At 35.8% G+C, this 17,132-nt stretch overlaps 1 protein-coding gene across 7 annotated transcripts in view; it reads right to left on the bottom strand.

The window, feature by feature from the left end:
* LOC120419474 (uncharacterized) overlaps positions 1–17,132 on the bottom strand; it is a 402,142-nt gene that overhangs the window by 383,094 nt on the left and 1,916 nt on the right. The window lies entirely within an intron of this gene.

The raw sequence follows: 17,132 nt of genomic DNA, 5'->3' as shown, positions 1-17,132 counted from the left end.
TTTACCATTTCTCAGATTCTTTTCAATGAAACTGAATTCTGTTAAAAGGGTTGTGTAGGGGACATCTTAAGATGACTTCGCTGAAAAAAATTCGTTCCTAGAACATATCCTGTTATTTTGGCAGATGTCTAAAGTTGGGGTACGTTTTTGGCCAAAAATGACCTCTCGACAGGGATGGAATAATCGCAAAAAAATCAATTTCGCTAGCGAACTTTCTTCACCCGCGAAAGAGAGAGGAGGCAAATCACGCAAAAGAAAATCGCTCCCGAAATTCTCCAAGAAAATCAATCTGCGGATGATTTTTTTGTGAATTTCCTTGTCAGCACCACTTACAAATATTTATTTCACTTTGTTTACACACATTGCCCATCTACAAAATGTGACAGGTCGTTTTTCGACGTGTGACGTTACACTTGCAAGTGTAATAGTGAAAATGATGTTCCGCTGAATAATCAAGATGATGATTTTTTTTAGATTCCTTTTACCGATCTTTCGTGCGCGAGAGAGAAGAGCCATACTCCCTTCGGATTTTTTCTCTTGATGAACGTCCAATGATTTTCTTTTGATGATGATTATTCCATCGCTGCCTCTCGAAAAATCATTTTTCTAATATTATTGTTAGAATTGCTCGAAAACTACCCAAATATTTGAAAATCTCCACTTCAAACATTGTAGCGTGTCAATACGATTCCCTCGAACAAGAAACGCTGTTGGATGACTTGTTTTTACCATATCTTTGTATTTCAGCATCATTTTAGTTTCATTTGACCTAATGTCACCCCCTCTAAGGGGTGAGATTGGGTCAATTTTCAAACAATTGGCATTTAAGGTAGTGTTCATCAAAATCGACCATATTTTGGGAAAATGTTAGTAAACTATCTAAGAACAAATCTACGTTAAAAGATTTTCGATGTTATTTAAATTGTTTTTGTTATTAAGAAATTTCGAGAGGTGTTTCGTTTTTTGACCCATAGTCACCCCCACTGACGGTAGATTAAATTATTTAGGAATCAATAAATAGGCAATGATTTTAAAAAATTTATAAAAATAATAATATTTTTTTTAAGGAGTTTTGTACAAAGTTCTTTGTCATATTGGTCATGCAGAACATAACCACCTGCACCTTTTTCTTCGTGTAGGCAGTGTGAGTTGTTTGAATAGCAATTTAATCCCGAAATTTTGGATAAAGTCACTTTTTATTTTATGAATATGGATATATCTCTCCTTAAATTGAACCAAAAATGATACTTTTTAATGGAAATTGTTCAAAAACTGTTTTTCACCATGTGATGGCAGAGGATGAAAAAAAATATATTGGAAATCTTTTGGATAATAAATAGGTTTAGATGTAATACTCTAAGTATAGCAGTGTTTTATGGTCGAATAAGCGTTCAATTAGTGGGCAATCTGTGGCTGTATTTTCATGTGAAATTGAACAATGCAATTTTTTTTTGTCGTATTGTGGTATCCAACTTGGTCAAATATTGATCAAATATGTTATTTAGAGTCTCTCGAGGCATATTCATAAGAAATTCGATAAATATGCACACGAACCCTTTCATCGATTTTCATCGACTTTTCTGAAGAAAAATCCTATAAGTTGCTCGACGAAATATTTCGACTTGCCGATTTTTTTTATCTTAAGTTTGTTCTAGCAAACACACCATTACTGTAAGACTGCGAAAACATCCTTTTTATGTTTATTTTTCTTTATTCTGCAACCTCTTAGCAACCAGAGGTAAAATCTTTGATAAATCTTAGGCAAATTGAAAAAAAAAATCTTTCTGAATTTTTTCGAAATTATTCTCTCAGAAATGCCCTAATGAGCAGCAATTTTTTTTGGCAAGGGCACAAAATGGTTTCTTTGTGCATACTGCATAGAGCCTATAAAGTTTAAGAAAAAAAAACAAAAAAAAAACAAATTCGTGGAATCTTCCCGATTTTTAAGTAGTTTCTCATATCTTAGGATATTTAATTTGGCTCGTGAAGACTTCCATCATTGCCATAAATTTCATTCAAAGATATAAATTTTGCGTCCCTGTCAATATTTTGACAAAACTTCTTCTACAAGTTGTTTAGAATACTGTCCTACACATGCTGATACTTTTTGGTAACGATTATCCCATTCCATGCGAAGTAATGGAAATCGTCATTGATATATGATTGCCAACTAGGACGTCAATGACTGTACCACAAAAATTTATAAATTTTGAAGCACAATTGAATTAGATCAAAAATCCCTTCATTAGCATCAAGAAGGCAACAACCGGCACATGCTGATTCAAAAGGGGGAGGTAATTTGTTAAATTGAGTTCAATACAGAGCATTTTAGAGTGATGATTAATTATCTTCGAAAATGATCAACGGCTTCACCTTAAGGTTTATTAAATTTTTTAGGAGCTACCAAAAATTGCTTGTACCAAAAATTACTTGTATTAAAATCATCATTTTATACATTTCTGAAAAAAGCACCCTTCGCTGCGGTTAATTACCCACACTTTGAAGTTTCAGCCACTCAATTCTGCGAAACCATCGCACGACGAACGTGTTTTTACAACCCGTCACTGAAAAGAAGAAAAAAATAACGCCGTTCCCAACAAACATCCTCCCTCGTGCCGGAAAACATTTTCAAAGAGGGAAAACGCGCTCGCACGCTCCCTCTAACGAAGCGGTTCCGCATCCATTCAGCAATTGCCGGCCTCTTGATGAAGTTAGGCTGAATCAGAGACGAGACACTCGCGGGATGTCGTACCCGACGAATCCGGGAGTCAAGGTTGGGGCGTTGATGATGAAAGATTGTTTCAGTGAACTCTTTTTTTTTTTTGGTGCCACGTGCACACGTGTGCCCCCCGAACAGGGGCCAACTGTTGATGGAAATGTGAGGAAATCTTGACTTCTGAAAAAACTTCTAAAGGATCAGCAGCAGGACGTTGGACCCTAATCCAAAGTGTCAGCAAAAGCTGTAATAGCACCAGGAGAGAGAGACCTTTTCTGCCGACCTCTCTAGAGGACACGAGATGAAGGTAATTTTGATGGAAATGAGCAAAAAAAAGTCATCAATTTTGTAACTCTGTCACCTCGACACTGACTGACTGTTCAAACAGGTGCAGCGAAAGCTTCTTGATGGAAATGAGCAAAAAAAAGTCATCAATTTTGTAACTCTGTCACCTCGACACTGACTGACTGTTCAAACAGGTGCAGCGAAAGCTTCTTGAGTGGGAAAATGAAATAAATACAAGACAGGTAAGGGCGAATGGGAAGGATGCTTGTTGATTCTATCAGTTTTATTAGCCTTTTTAGGGGAGGTTCTCTTGGTACTTGGTAGTACCAGGTTGGTACTAACGATGAAAAGTGCTTTTACTAAGAAAGTTATCGACTGCAAAAAGTTGTGGAGTTGTGTTATACAGAGCCATGAATAAGAATAACTTTTTTAACGCTCTATTGTCTATTTTTTTTTAGAAAAAAATATTTTCCCGTTTTGAAGGAGGTTATTTTGAGCAACGTTTTGTTCTACGAAAAACTTTACTTCTCTTGTCTTATGTTTTTCCTGTTTTACTTTTAGTATTTTAATTTGCATTTATCTTGCTTAGTTCCTTTCTTTTTGGTGACATTTGACCTATTTTATCACCTCCTATCCTATCCATTCACGTTTTTACAGCAGCTTAATATTATTTTTTTGCATGTTTTTCACATTATTTGTGGGACACTACAAAAATTACTGCAAACTTCTTTTTACTTAAAAAGAGTAAATAATAGCAAAAAACACACCCAAAGTTGACCCATAAAAAATCAGTTGATGTCAGTAAACTAAATTATGTTGGTTGCAGCGCCCAAATCTATCATACCTTGATGAAACTGACATCAATTTAAAAAATGACGAGTTGTGAAATAATTGAAACAAATTTATTCCTCTTACAATTACGAACGAAATTTTCCATCCTCATCAGACGCAATTGTATACTTTTTCCAAAGCTAATTTACCCACAAAACAACACCATCACTACTCATCAGTCCATCCATTCTCGCAAAAAAACAATATTTCCCTTAATTACAGCGAGTTCACCAACCGTCCGCAAAAGATTCACTTTCGCTCGCGAAGGGTACATCATAAGTAAATATTTCCCCTCATCTTGCGGCAAAAATACTTGCGTCAAACTCGTCAAACTCGTCCACGTGCAGAGCCCTAAATCAACACAGACTTCACGGTCTGCTGGGGGAAAGGGGAGCAGGGGCAGATCCTGTCCATGATTTACTTGGTCTGCGGTTTGCGCATTTCGCTGAATTATGCATTCTGGATATTTTTCACGGAGAGAGCTCTTTTTGGGGCTTGGAAACCGTTGATTGAGGGTGATTTGGACATTTTTTAACAAGTTTCATGTTGATTATTGCGTAACTTTAGGTGTTTTACATAACTTCAGGCGTTTTTTTCTCTGAATTTCTCAATTTTGGGATTATTTTACCCCTTCCCACGCTAGCTTGCATGACATTATCCTTCGGGAACTTCCATGAAGTATGTGGTGGAGACCGCTTCCAGGAACACAAAAGCTCTTCTCCGCCAGGACCAACAGTCCGGGAGGTCACGCTGAAAAAGGACGACCACATGCCAAGTACACACGCCAATCCTCCCCCCACTTAGACGGAGGAGGTCGTACACGGAAAACATCGCTGGACGGTTGGCCCCCGGTCGTGTCTAGTCTGGGAACACGGTCCATCTGGGGATTCATAAACAAGTCAGCTGCAGGCAAGCGAAAGAGAGGTTCGTAATAATTCAACTCGCGTTTTCCCACCGACTAACAAGATCCTTTCAAATGGATTTACTGCGGTGGTGGTGGGGCTGGTCACTTTTCTGTAGGTGTGCACGTACATTGAATTAATTCAACTCCCCACGTGGGAAGCGCTTTCCAGTCAGGCGAGATTTCCCTTTTCGGAGTCAATTTGCTTGAATTACTTGAAAGGGTGGTGCACTTGTGCCAGATTAATTGGGCACTCACAGTCATCCTAAAAAAATTTCGATGATTTACTTTTTAAACCGCTCTTTTTTTGTCGCCCAGTGTAAGGTCCTTTCCGGTGAGTACCACTTTTGTTCCTTCACCTTCCCATTGGCTGCGGAAATTGGACGGATCCCGGGCACTTTGATTGGAAAAGGAAGATGGAACGAAGGACGTGGCCTTTCACCGGCGGTAGTCGTCCGACGTGGTATGCCAATTGAATATGTCGTGCCCGGACAAGTACCATAATTGACTACCTTCACCGACCCGGATGGGGGAAATCGATCGGAATAGGTGGAACATGGAAGCGAGCAATTGATTCGGGGGACAACCGCTCGTTTATTGAAAGTCGATTGGGGAATTACTTTCATTTGGATGATTTTTTGAATGTTTGGTCAAGGATTTCAAATGAAGAAAATTCTCCGCCAACTCTTACAGCAGTTGCCCCAACCCCTCTTCGATTTGCGTGAAACTTTGTCCTAAGAGGTAACTTTTATCGCTGATCACGAATCCGAGGTTCGTTTTTTGAAATCTCGTGACGTAGGGGCGGTACGACCTCTTTCATTTTTGAACATGCACAAAGAGGTGTTTTTCAATGATTTGCATCCTGAAACGGTGATGAGATTGAACTTTGGTGTCAAAGGGACCTTTATGTAAAATTAGACGTCCGATTTGATGGCGTACTCGAAACTTCAAAAAAAAAAAACGTATTTTTCATCGAAAAAAAAACTCTGAAAAAGTTATAAAAACTCTGCCATTTTCCGTTACTCGACTGAAAATTTTTTTGGAACAAAACATTTTAACGGTGTATTTTTTCGAGACCTCAAAGATAAAAAATCGGTATGTCTGATATTTGGCACCGTGAAAGAAGGGCTTTTTCCCGACATTTTGCGGGGTATACCGAAATATTTCATCGGGGGGTCTAGAGCAACTTTTTTTTTTGATGATTATTTTTCGATTTTATGGGATATTTGTTCAAAAAAGTCACAGAAAATCTGTGCATTCGTGTTGATATTACTCAAATTTCTTATGAATATGCCTTGGAGACTTTAATCAACCATATTTGACCAATATTTGACCTCCAATAAAACAAATCGAACCAAATTTACCAGATTTCAAGCTTTCTTTGAAATTACCCCAAAATCCAAGCTGGAAACCCCGATACGACCGCAAATAAAACTTTTCTTTGTACAATTTGCATTAAAATACAACAACACATTGCCCAGATACAAATTTGAGCATTAAACAACCTTTGCCACATTACACCATTACATTTTAAACATTATAGAATCAATCACAGTTTTCTGAATAAGTTCCATAAGAAAGTATTTGTTTTGTTTCAATATAAGCAGAGACATACCCACTTTGCTGAAATAAATAGTGCCTTCCTCTAAAATTTCTTAATTTAATTACCTTTCACATGATGGGCACTGCTTACTGAGTTTTGTAATGAATGCTATAGAATAATTTTCATGAAATTTCTCCAAAACTTGTTATAATTTTTATGTTTCAATAAAATATTATCATCTTAAAATATCTGAGTAGGCAGTGCCCATCATGTCAAAGGTAATTAAATAAAGAAATTGTGTTGAAAGGCACTATTTATTTCAGCAAATTCATATCTCTGCTTATATTTAACCATAACTGATAATTTTTTATGGAACTTGTCCAGAAAACTGATTTCTACAATGTGATTGAATCTAAAATGTAATAGAGTAATGTGGCAGAGGATTAAAGAAATATTTTTTGGAACCTATTGGGTAATAAGAGCATATTAAATAAATAATCTATGTTTTACATTGTTTAATGCTCAAATTGGTATCTGGGCAATGTGTTACTGTATTTTCATGGCAAATTGTACAAAGAAAAGATTTATTTTCGGTAGTATCAAGGTTTCCAGCTTGGATATTGGGGTTATTTCAAAGAAAGTTAGAAATCTGGTAAATCTGGTTTCGATTTTTTTTATATTGGAGGTCAAATATTGGTCAAATATGGTTGATTAAAGTTCCCAAATCATATTCATTAGAAATTTGAGTAACGTCAACATGAATGCACCGATTTTCTTTGACTTTTTTTGAATAAATATCCCATAAAATCGAAAAATAACCTTAAAAAAATGCACTAGACTCCCCGACGAAATATTTCGGTATTCCCCGCAAAATGGCGGGAAAGAGCCCTTCTTTCACGGTGCCAAATATCAGACATTCCGATTTTATTATCATTAACATTACTTTATGCAAAATTGAATTTGCAATCGAAAAGTACTTTACAGACTTTTTGATAAAGGGCTCCGTTTTCAAGATATAGCCACCGAAAGTTTGATTTTAGCGAAATATTTGCAGTTTTTCAATTTTAAAAAATAGTGACCATAAGTGTCCATTTCTAAAAATATTTTTTTTGAGAAGTTCCGAAAATTTGCTTTAAAATTGTCTAAGAGACATTGAAGATTGGACCTCGGGTTGCTGAGATAGAGCCGCTTTAAGAAAAAGAAACACGAAAATTGAAGTTTTCTTAATCCCACCAAAATAACCCACTATTTTCTAATTACGACATCTCAGCAACTAACGGTCCGATTATCAATTTTAATACATGAAACATTCGTGAAATTTTCCGATCTTTTCGAAAAAAATATTTTTAAAATAAGACTAACATTTTAAAAGTTCAAAACATTGAATATTACGCCCATTTAAAATGCTAGTCTTGATTTAAAAATTTTCAAAATATTTTGACAAAGAACTTTGTCCTAAGGGCTCTATCTGCGGTGTCAATCCAAAATTTTCGCGAAGCGAAAACGTTACGTGACGGTCTTCTTCTTCGCATTACTTCGAGTATACGAGAGCTATGCCCCGCCTTTTTGGAAGCCAACCAACTTTCTTCACATTCTTCTTGGTATTCTTCTTTTCTATAGGAAAGCTATGCTCCGCCTTTTTGGGAGCTGTTGCCGACACTAAAATTATAAATATTGGTTTCGCTACATACTCAAGCTCAGAATATCTCTGGCTGTGGAAGAGGGCACATTGTAGCTCAGGAGTCCCGGCAGATAACGGAGGGAGTGAGAGAGAGAGATGCTTGATGCGCTGGCGACTCTCTGCATTCAAAGTCCTCTCTTCTCCCATTTTCCTCCAGTCAGCTCTTCACTCTTCATATATGTACGTCATTTTCTTCGTGACGTTGTAGCCATCGCTAACGCACTACGGCTTCAATATGTTAAAGTGGCCTGGGTTTTGAGTAAAATTAGTGTAATCTGGACATCGTACTGGCCACATCGCGGAAGCAGTTCGGAGGACCTCCCGGAGCAGCCAGTCAAGGATCGATCAGGAGAAGCAGTGGAGCGCATCAGCAAAATAATATGGTCCTTTTCAGAACCACCAGTCTCACAAAAGAGTTGATCTTCATTTCAAAATGCTTGCTAGTTCGCTACTAGCAATGCTTCTGGTGGGAGTCTGGACCCCTAAGAAATCCAGTCTTTTTTGGAAGCCGTGAGAGATTTATTTCTTTTGCGGCTGCAAGATGAAAAAATAAACTGGAGTTTATTTTGAAAAGGTCCAATAAACTTAATTTCCATTTTTTGCTTTTAGGGTGTTTTGTAATACCCCTGACTCAAGGCGGTTTCAAAAACACCCAAAAAGCAAAAACTGGAAATTTAGTTTATCGGACCTTTTCAAAAACAAAAAAAAAACTCCAGAATTGTTCACTTTGCCAAACATTTGCTTAGCGAGTGTTCTTTAATTACGTAACGCAGTTAGCGGGGAGGGGGTTTCGGCGTCTGTTACGAAAATTGGGGGAGGGGGGGGAGTGATAAAAAATTCTGTTACGTAACGCAAAATTTTCATATCGAGAAATTAAAAGTGCAACATGGAGTTAAACTTTCTGTCAAGCTGCTGTGAAGTTTACCATGACAGCTGCGAAAGTTTCACTCCATGTTACCGGCTCACATCTCTCTTTTTAATTTCTCGATAAGCACTCATAAAAATTTGCAAAAAGACCTTGAGTTACGCGTTACAGGCGGGGTAGGAGGTTACTCAAAATTCTTGGCAACACATTTCAGAAGAAAAGTGTAATTACAAAAGCCGGCTCTGCCTTACCAGGTCCCATTACCGAAGTAGAGCTAATTTAAATAATTTCATGAAATGAATATTTAAGGTTTACGAATTAACCAGATCGACTAATAATTTGACTTCACAGTGATTTCGAAAATGGAAAACTCATAATTGTTACAATTTTCCCACGTCACAAACAAAATTTAACGTAGAATTTGAGGATAACTTAGTTCAAGGAAAACATGTTGCAGTAGCAATCCATAAAAAATGGTAAATGAAACACCTGATGGTACCAGACCCTTTTCAATCAGCGATCGAAAGCTCAGTATGTGAAAATAAACGATTTGTTAGCAAAATTCTAGAGTTTTCTTTTCAAAAGGTCCTATAAGCTATTGTGTCTCATAACTCGACTTTTTTTTTATTAGGTCCTATAAACATATGAAAAACAATAGCTTATAGGACCTTTTCAAGTAAAACTCTGGATATGTTTATTGGACTCTGGAATTATGCTATTTTTTTTTGTTAGGTCCTTTTCGGTACTGGGACCTGGTTAGGACCGAGTCGGCTTTTGTAATTACATTTGACTTAATAATTACAGAGGATCTTGGGTTTGTGGAATTATGCTATGCTGGTTGCCTGATTTTTCCTGATTGTTTTGCCTGATTTTTTTTCTCTTCAGACCTGGACCTGCCTGCAAGATTGGTTTTTTTATTTCCTATTTTTTTTATTAGGAACTTTTGAAAATAAAAATGGATACCTGCTTATTGTAAAACAAATTTGCAGGATAAAAAGTTGACCAGATATGAGAACGAATTTTGTTTATCAAATTTACAGCCTTATTAAAAATGAAAATTGAAAATTGCGTAAATTTGTCTCAACCCTTTCAGGCCTGAATTTTCAAAAAAATATTTTTTTAGTTGATGATGGGAAAATCATGATTTTTTGAGTTCCAAATCCCACTTTTCATGCGATTTTTTGAGTTCAGGTACTACAACCATAAAAATGGTTATATGGGTTAAACTAAAAAATTCGTATGAAAAGTGGGATTTGGAACTCAAAAAATCATGACTTTTGGTAAGGGTGCACAAAGTGGATGTCAAAAAGAGAACCCTACAAAAGTCATCTGGCACTGCTCACTGAGCGTCGCGTGGCAGCCAGGCTTGCCACAAATACAGATTTATCAGCACAGGCCCGAAACACAAACGAATGTTTTTTTACAGTTAAAATAAATTCGAGCAGTTTTTGTTAAATTGGCCAAAAAGATAAACATTGTTAGCATCTTTTGGCATGTTCAGTTTTTGGTAAGAATATTATTCTTTAAAGTTATACTGGATTGAGTGTTTGGTATGTGCCAAAAAAATCTGTATTTGTGGCCGCATAAATTTTTGGCACAGCAAAAAATACACAAACGATGTGTTAAACTTTTTTTTTCATTAAATTATTTTTATTAGGTCCTTTTCGGTACTGGGACCTGGTTAGGACCGAGTCGGCTTTTGTAATTACATTTGACTTAATAATTACAGAGGATCTTGTGTGTAAATGTTAGTGGGAGGGGAGCCGATGATGTGTTAAACTCTTTCATATTTTTATTGGACCTAATAAAAAAAAACTCTAGATATTAAATTACTAGGATTACTAGGATGAAACAATATTGAGATTAAAAGTTTTCAAACAATATTGATCCTTGCACTGTAACTTGGATTTGACCCGCACTTTTCTCTCGCACTTTTGACAACAAAATTCCAAAAACTAGACAGTTGTTTATTTACATTTCCAGTCGCAGTTTCCACCAAACTGGACATTCGCACTTTAAAAATTGCGATTGACAGGTGAGTAACATCGGCTCGCTTTGGTCATTTTAATTGAAAAATATTAATTTTAAACCAAGTTCGTTTCATAAAAAATACATTGTAGAAAAAAGCAAAAACTGCTCGAATGGATGTGCTTATTTATTTCCACCGAGGTGCTAATGATTGAAATCATTAAATTACCGTCAGTGGGGGTGACATTGGGTCTGGGGGGTGAGATTGGGTCAAAGTGATTTTTTACGGATTTTACCATTTCTCAGATTCTTTTCAATGAAACTGAATTCTGTTAAAAGGGTTGTGTAGGGGACATCTTAAGATGACTTCGCTGAAAAAAATTCGTTCCTAGAACATATCCTGTTATTTTGGCAGATGTCTAAAGTTGGGGTACGTTTTTGGCCAAAAATGACCTCTCGACAGGGATGGAATAATCGCAAAAAAATCAATTTCGCTAGCGAACTTTCTTCACCCGCGAAAGAGAGAGGAGGCAAATCACGCAAAAGAAAATCGCTCCCGAAATTCTCCAAGAAAATCAATCTGCGGATGATTTTTTTGTGAATTTCCTTGTCAGCACCACTTACAAATATTTATTTCACTTTGTTTACACACATTGCCCATCTACAAAATGTGACAGGTCGTTTTTCGACGTGTGACGTTACACTTGCAAGTGTAATAGTGAAAATGATGTTCCGCTGAATAATCAAGATGATGATTTTTTTTAGATTCCTTTTACCGATCTTTCGTGCGCGAGAGAGAAGAGCCATACTCCCTTCGGATTTTTTCTCTTGATGAACGTCCAATGATTTTCTTTTGATGATGATTATTCCATCGCTGCCTCTCGAAAAATCATTTTTCTAATATTATTGTTAGAATTGCTCGAAAACTACCCAAATATTTGAAAATCTCCACTTCAAACATTGTAGCGTGTCAATACGATTCCCTCGAACAAGAAACGCTGTTGGATGACTTGTTTTTACCATATCTTTGTATTTCAGCATCATTTTAGTTTCATTTGACCTAATGTCACCCCCTCTAAGGGGTGAGATTGGGTCAATTTTCAAACAATTGGCATTTAAGGTAGTGTTCATCAAAATCGACCATATTTTGGGAAAATGTTAGTAAACTATCTAAGAACAAATCTACGTTAAAAGATTTTCGATGTTATTTAAATTGTTTTTGTTATTAAGAAATTTCGAGAGGTGTTTCGTTTTTTGACCCATAGTCACCCCCACTGACGGTAGATTAAATTATTTAGGAATCAATAAATAGGCAATGATTTTAAAAAATTTATAAAAATAATAATATTTTTTTTAAGGAGTTTTGTACAAAGTTCTTTGTCATATTGGTCATGCAGAACATAACCACCTGCACCTTTTTTTTCGAAAAGATCGGAAAATTTCACGAATTTTTCATGGGTTAAAATTGAAAATCGGACCATTATTTGCTGAGATATGGTCATTAGAAAATGGTGGGTTGTTTTGGTGAGATTTAGAAAACTTCAATTTTCGTGTTTCTTTTTCTTAAAGCGGCTCTATCTCATCAACCCGAGGTCCAATCTTGAATGTCTCTTAGACAATTTTATAGCAAATTTTCAGAACTTTAAAAAAAAGTATTTTTAGAAACGGTCACTCATGGTCACTATTTTTAAAAATTGAAAAACTGCAAATATTTCGCTAAAATCAAACTTTCGGTGGCTATATCTTGAAAACGGAGCCCTTTATCACAAAAACCTGTAGAGTACTTTACGATTGCAAAATCAATTTTGCATTAAAAAATAATGTCAAATTTGTTTTTGCATGAAACTTCGATTTTTTCCAAAAATCACTATTTTTTCAAAAATTCATAACTCGGCGGCAGATTTTTTGACCATGTTTCTCTATGGCTCAAAAGTTGCGGATTTTTGTCCCCTAAAACATATCAAAAAATCTCGAAAATCAAAAAATACGTATTTTGGGAAATTGAGTTTTAGTGAAAAAGAAAGTTGATTGAAAAATCTGCAATTTTTTTCCGTGAACCTATTTTTTTTTCAAAAATTCTCAACAATACCTACAACTTTGCCGAAGACACCAAATTGATCAGAAAATTCACTCAAAAGTCACAGCTGTTTGAATATTCACATTCCATTTTTGTATGGACAGCAGCCAAAATTGTTTGGAGACTTGTATGGGTGAACCAATGACGCAAAATAGCTTATTTGCTCATAGGGAAGGCCCCCACAAAGTTTAAGTCAAATAAAAAAATACAAAAAATAAAAATGGTCGAAATCGGCCGATTTCGTAGAGAGTTGCTGATTAGTTTGTTTTTAAAAACACACACCTTGATTTAAGGGAAATTTAATGTACTTTTCGAATCTACATTAACTCAGAAGAGTAATTTTTTCATCTTGAACAAAAATTTTCATTTTAAAATTTCGTGTTTTTTTCTAACTTTGCAGGGTTATTTTTAAGAGTGTAAAAATGTTCTACAAATTTGAGAGCAGACCATTACAAAAAATGTGTTTTATAAACATAAGGGATTTGCTTATATACATCACAAGTTATAGCGATTTTACGAAAAAAAAGTTTTAAAACAGTTGGTCGTCGTCAATCATGGCCGTCCATCGTCACCCGCGACAGACACGGACGACGAAATAAAGAGAAACGCAAAAAGTAACTTTTTCAAAGCTTTTTTTCGTAAAATCTCGTAAGTAAGTAAACTCCCCTGGGGGTGTAAAATGTGGTAAATTGTGTGTTTATGCTATAAATTTAATGTCAGAAAATTTCAAGGCTCTGATCAAAGCAGGGCAATATTAAAGTAATGTAGCCGCAGTCATTTTAAGGAATCTACTAGGAATTGAAACAAATTCAACGAAATAGAATAGAAACTGCCATTACCATTAAAGCATGGAAAAATCCATAAACATATTGTTAAGCTTGCCACGTTTTAGTTAATCTACCCCTCCTTTCTCACACCCTCAAATCATCTATATCATGTCTGCTCGTTTGTTATTTCTTTCCAGGAAAACCGCACACATGTGTTATGATTTCATATCCCGCTGAAAATCAAACGAAACCAGCACGAGCTGGCATCAGCCATTAGAAGCTCCTCTTGGAAGTAGCAGCCGCAGCTACAGAAGCACTCAGTGGGACGCCCGTCGTCTGTTGTCCTAGATTGACAAAGCGCCATCCATCCATCTATCTATTCCGTGTAGGGATCGTTCCATCTTTGAAAGAAAGCTCCACCCACAAGAATTCGTTAGGCAAAGTAAAAAAAAGGGAATCCTTTTTGTCATTCTTAAATTATGTAAATGATTTAAAATGGGAAGTTTTGTTTTTGTTTTTTTTTCTTCAGACAAAACCTAATCAAAAATAGGTACAATCATCATTACAAAAACCTGTTTAATCAAATAGCACTTCTAAGTGATTTCATCTCACCCATCACTTCACTTTCCCAAATGCTGCCTGTTATTGTTGTGCATGTACAAAGTAACAATACAGCAACACACAGCAACAACAGCGGGGAAAACCCCTTCAAGTACTACCACCACGCATCCCTTTGTCGGTGCAAGAAGGATCGACTCCAAAGACGTCGTCGTAGCGTCGAGACGCACACACACACTCACGAAAGACCAATATTTGTCCCATCACACAGAAAACGGAAAATAACGGAAAGTGGGTGTTGGTTGTTGGATAATGAAGCTTTTGTTGGGTGACTTCCGCTGCCCGAGGGGAAAGGAGGAGGAGGGAAGGGAGTAGGAAGAACAAAACCCTTTTTCCAACCAGGACAGAAGTTGGGTGCATCCGGTGATTGTGTCCGGGATTAGCGGATGGAGGACGGAAGATTGCTTTGAATTAAAATCTTTTCCGTCGAAGGCTGTTTTGCAGCGGAATCAATTAGCCATTCCAGTGAGTGATTTTTAAGCTTCCTTTTGGGATGGTGATGGTGAAGATGGAAGCATCAAGTAAATGGTAATTGAGATTGTTGTTGTTTGTTTTAGTTCGCAGTCATGAGCAGCTAACACTTGAAGAAAATATGGGAAAAACAACATTATAAAATTCACCTGCAAGGGGTTGAAGCCTGTCCTACATCATTCACTCAGACCATGAAATTTCATTTTTAAGGAGAGGGAAAATTCACTAGACAAAAAGAATTGATAGAATTCAATATTACATGACCGATTCTTTCGTGACGGGACAACGTTTGTACGCATATGTTTTCAGTTTTTTGCTGATAACTTAGAAATATTTATACAAATTTGGAAAGTACATTTAATTTCCATAAAGATTCATTCTAAAAAACATTATTTATTTAAAAACACAAAGTTTGAGTCAAGTGAGATACAAATGAAGCGTGACGGGACAACATCGTACAATTGGATCATTTTGTTTTTTATACACAAAAGTGAAGAATTCTGCTCTCCTAGTAAGTTTTTGAAAAAAAAACCATTTCTACAGTTGTTTCTAAAATGAAAAACGAAGATTTTGCTTCCTGGATCACTTAATTTCGTCATATTTTGTTGATTTGACAGGTACTTCAATTCGTGACGGGACAACGCAGATATTTTGCAAAAGAGGGTTTTGCTCACGTTGTCCCGTCACGAAATGAAGCAGTCTTGAAAATCTCCAAAGTATTCAGGAAATGTACAATCCAAGATGGCGGAAAATATGGCGAAGCTAGAAAATTTGACTTCTTTTTTCAGGGGTGTAACAGGCAATCAACGGTTCGCTGAACTCGAATATAAGCCATAGAATACTCCAAAGTACTCAGGGAATGTGCAATCCAAGATGGCGGCCAATATGGCGAAGCTGAAAACATTTATTGCATTCCCTGAGTACATTAGAATATTATATTTTTTTTAGCTTCGCCATTTATTATTTAATTTGATTTGTTGACTGCCTATTACATTTTTCTGTATAAAAATTTCCAATATTCTAGGTTCGCTATCTTGGCCGCCATCTTGAACTTCACCTTTCCCCAATACTTTTAAGTATTCAAGAGGTCGTATCCGAGTTCAGCGATCCCAAATAAGTTAAATTTGACTAGTTTATTGAACTTAAAAATCCTTTAATGGTGTTTTTTTTCATTCTGCCGCTATATAAGACGCCAGCTTGAATATCTCGCTTCCCTTTCAGACTCAGGAAATCAACAGGCTAATTTGGATTCAGGAGGGTCGATTCAATCTAGGTTGATCAAAAATTGGCCTGTTACACGATTTGCTTCTAGACACGAGAAATGAGCACTTTTTTTAAATTCGTGCCTTGACCGAAAAATTGGCGTGACGAGACAACGCAAACTAACGTCAGTCGTATCTCTGGTTCCTTTTGACTAATTTTCGATTTCTAATAAGCATTTTAAAGGGTTTTTCGAATACGAAGAGAATTCAAAATATGATGAAAATCCGATTTCACGAACCATTGCCAACTAAACAATTGTAATTTTTCGTGACGGGACTACGCTTCCATATACCCTCTTTTTAAATGTCGTGTATATTTTTTTACCTACAGAACCTGGAAAATTACTTAATTGAATTATAATTTTATGAATAATTTATTAATGAAAATTATTAAGGCTGATAGAAATATTGTTAGAAGTTTTTATAAATTTTCGATGTACAGTACTGCAAAAGCTTTTTCGCATTTTTATTTTGTTTTCGTCAAATCTTACACTTTTTGAAAACTAATGATAACGAAATAACTGAAATAGTGTAAAATGCATTTTAAAACACTTTTATCATTCAAATGTTGAAACTATGGCCTTTTCCGATCCCCCCCCCCCCCCCCCTCAACCTTAACCAGAGCTGAGGGACAAAAACTATTTAAAATATTTGCATATGTATATCTTTTCATTATAACAAAAAAAAAGATTCTTTTCAATTTCTTTTCTGAGTTCATGAAATTCAATCAGAGTGTAAAATCACAATAAAGTGTTGCCTAGTCATGAAACATTATGCCTTATTGAATTTTTATGTTTTAAAATATAATTTAAACCATTCTAGTACATCGTATAGTTTTGGGTTGTGTGATACCTATTGATGAAAAAAAATTACACTTAAATCAATCAAAAAGTGCCCCTAGGTTACAAGTTTGTTGTGATATTGCAATAGATTAAAAAAAAAAAAAACTTCGGCTTTATTGGAATTTTCAGTAGAACAAGATTCACAATAAATGAAGAATTAGTACAAAATTGGTTTTTGTGATAAAAAAAATTATAATTTATAAATAAGTTGAGCTTCTAAATAAAAAAAACCATGACACCATGAGAATGAAATTTTAAACTCAACAATCATATTAGAGAAACATTTGTTTATGCTTTAGCAATCA

The sequence above is a fragment of the Culex pipiens genome, chromosome 2, assembly GCF_016801865.2.
Source record: "Culex pipiens pallens isolate TS chromosome 2, TS_CPP_V2, whole genome shotgun sequence".
Classification (NCBI taxonomy): domain Eukaryota; kingdom Metazoa; phylum Arthropoda; class Insecta; order Diptera; family Culicidae; genus Culex; species Culex pipiens.
The sequence above is the reverse complement of the archived record's forward strand: the minus strand, read 5'-3'. Positions and strand labels throughout refer to the sequence as shown.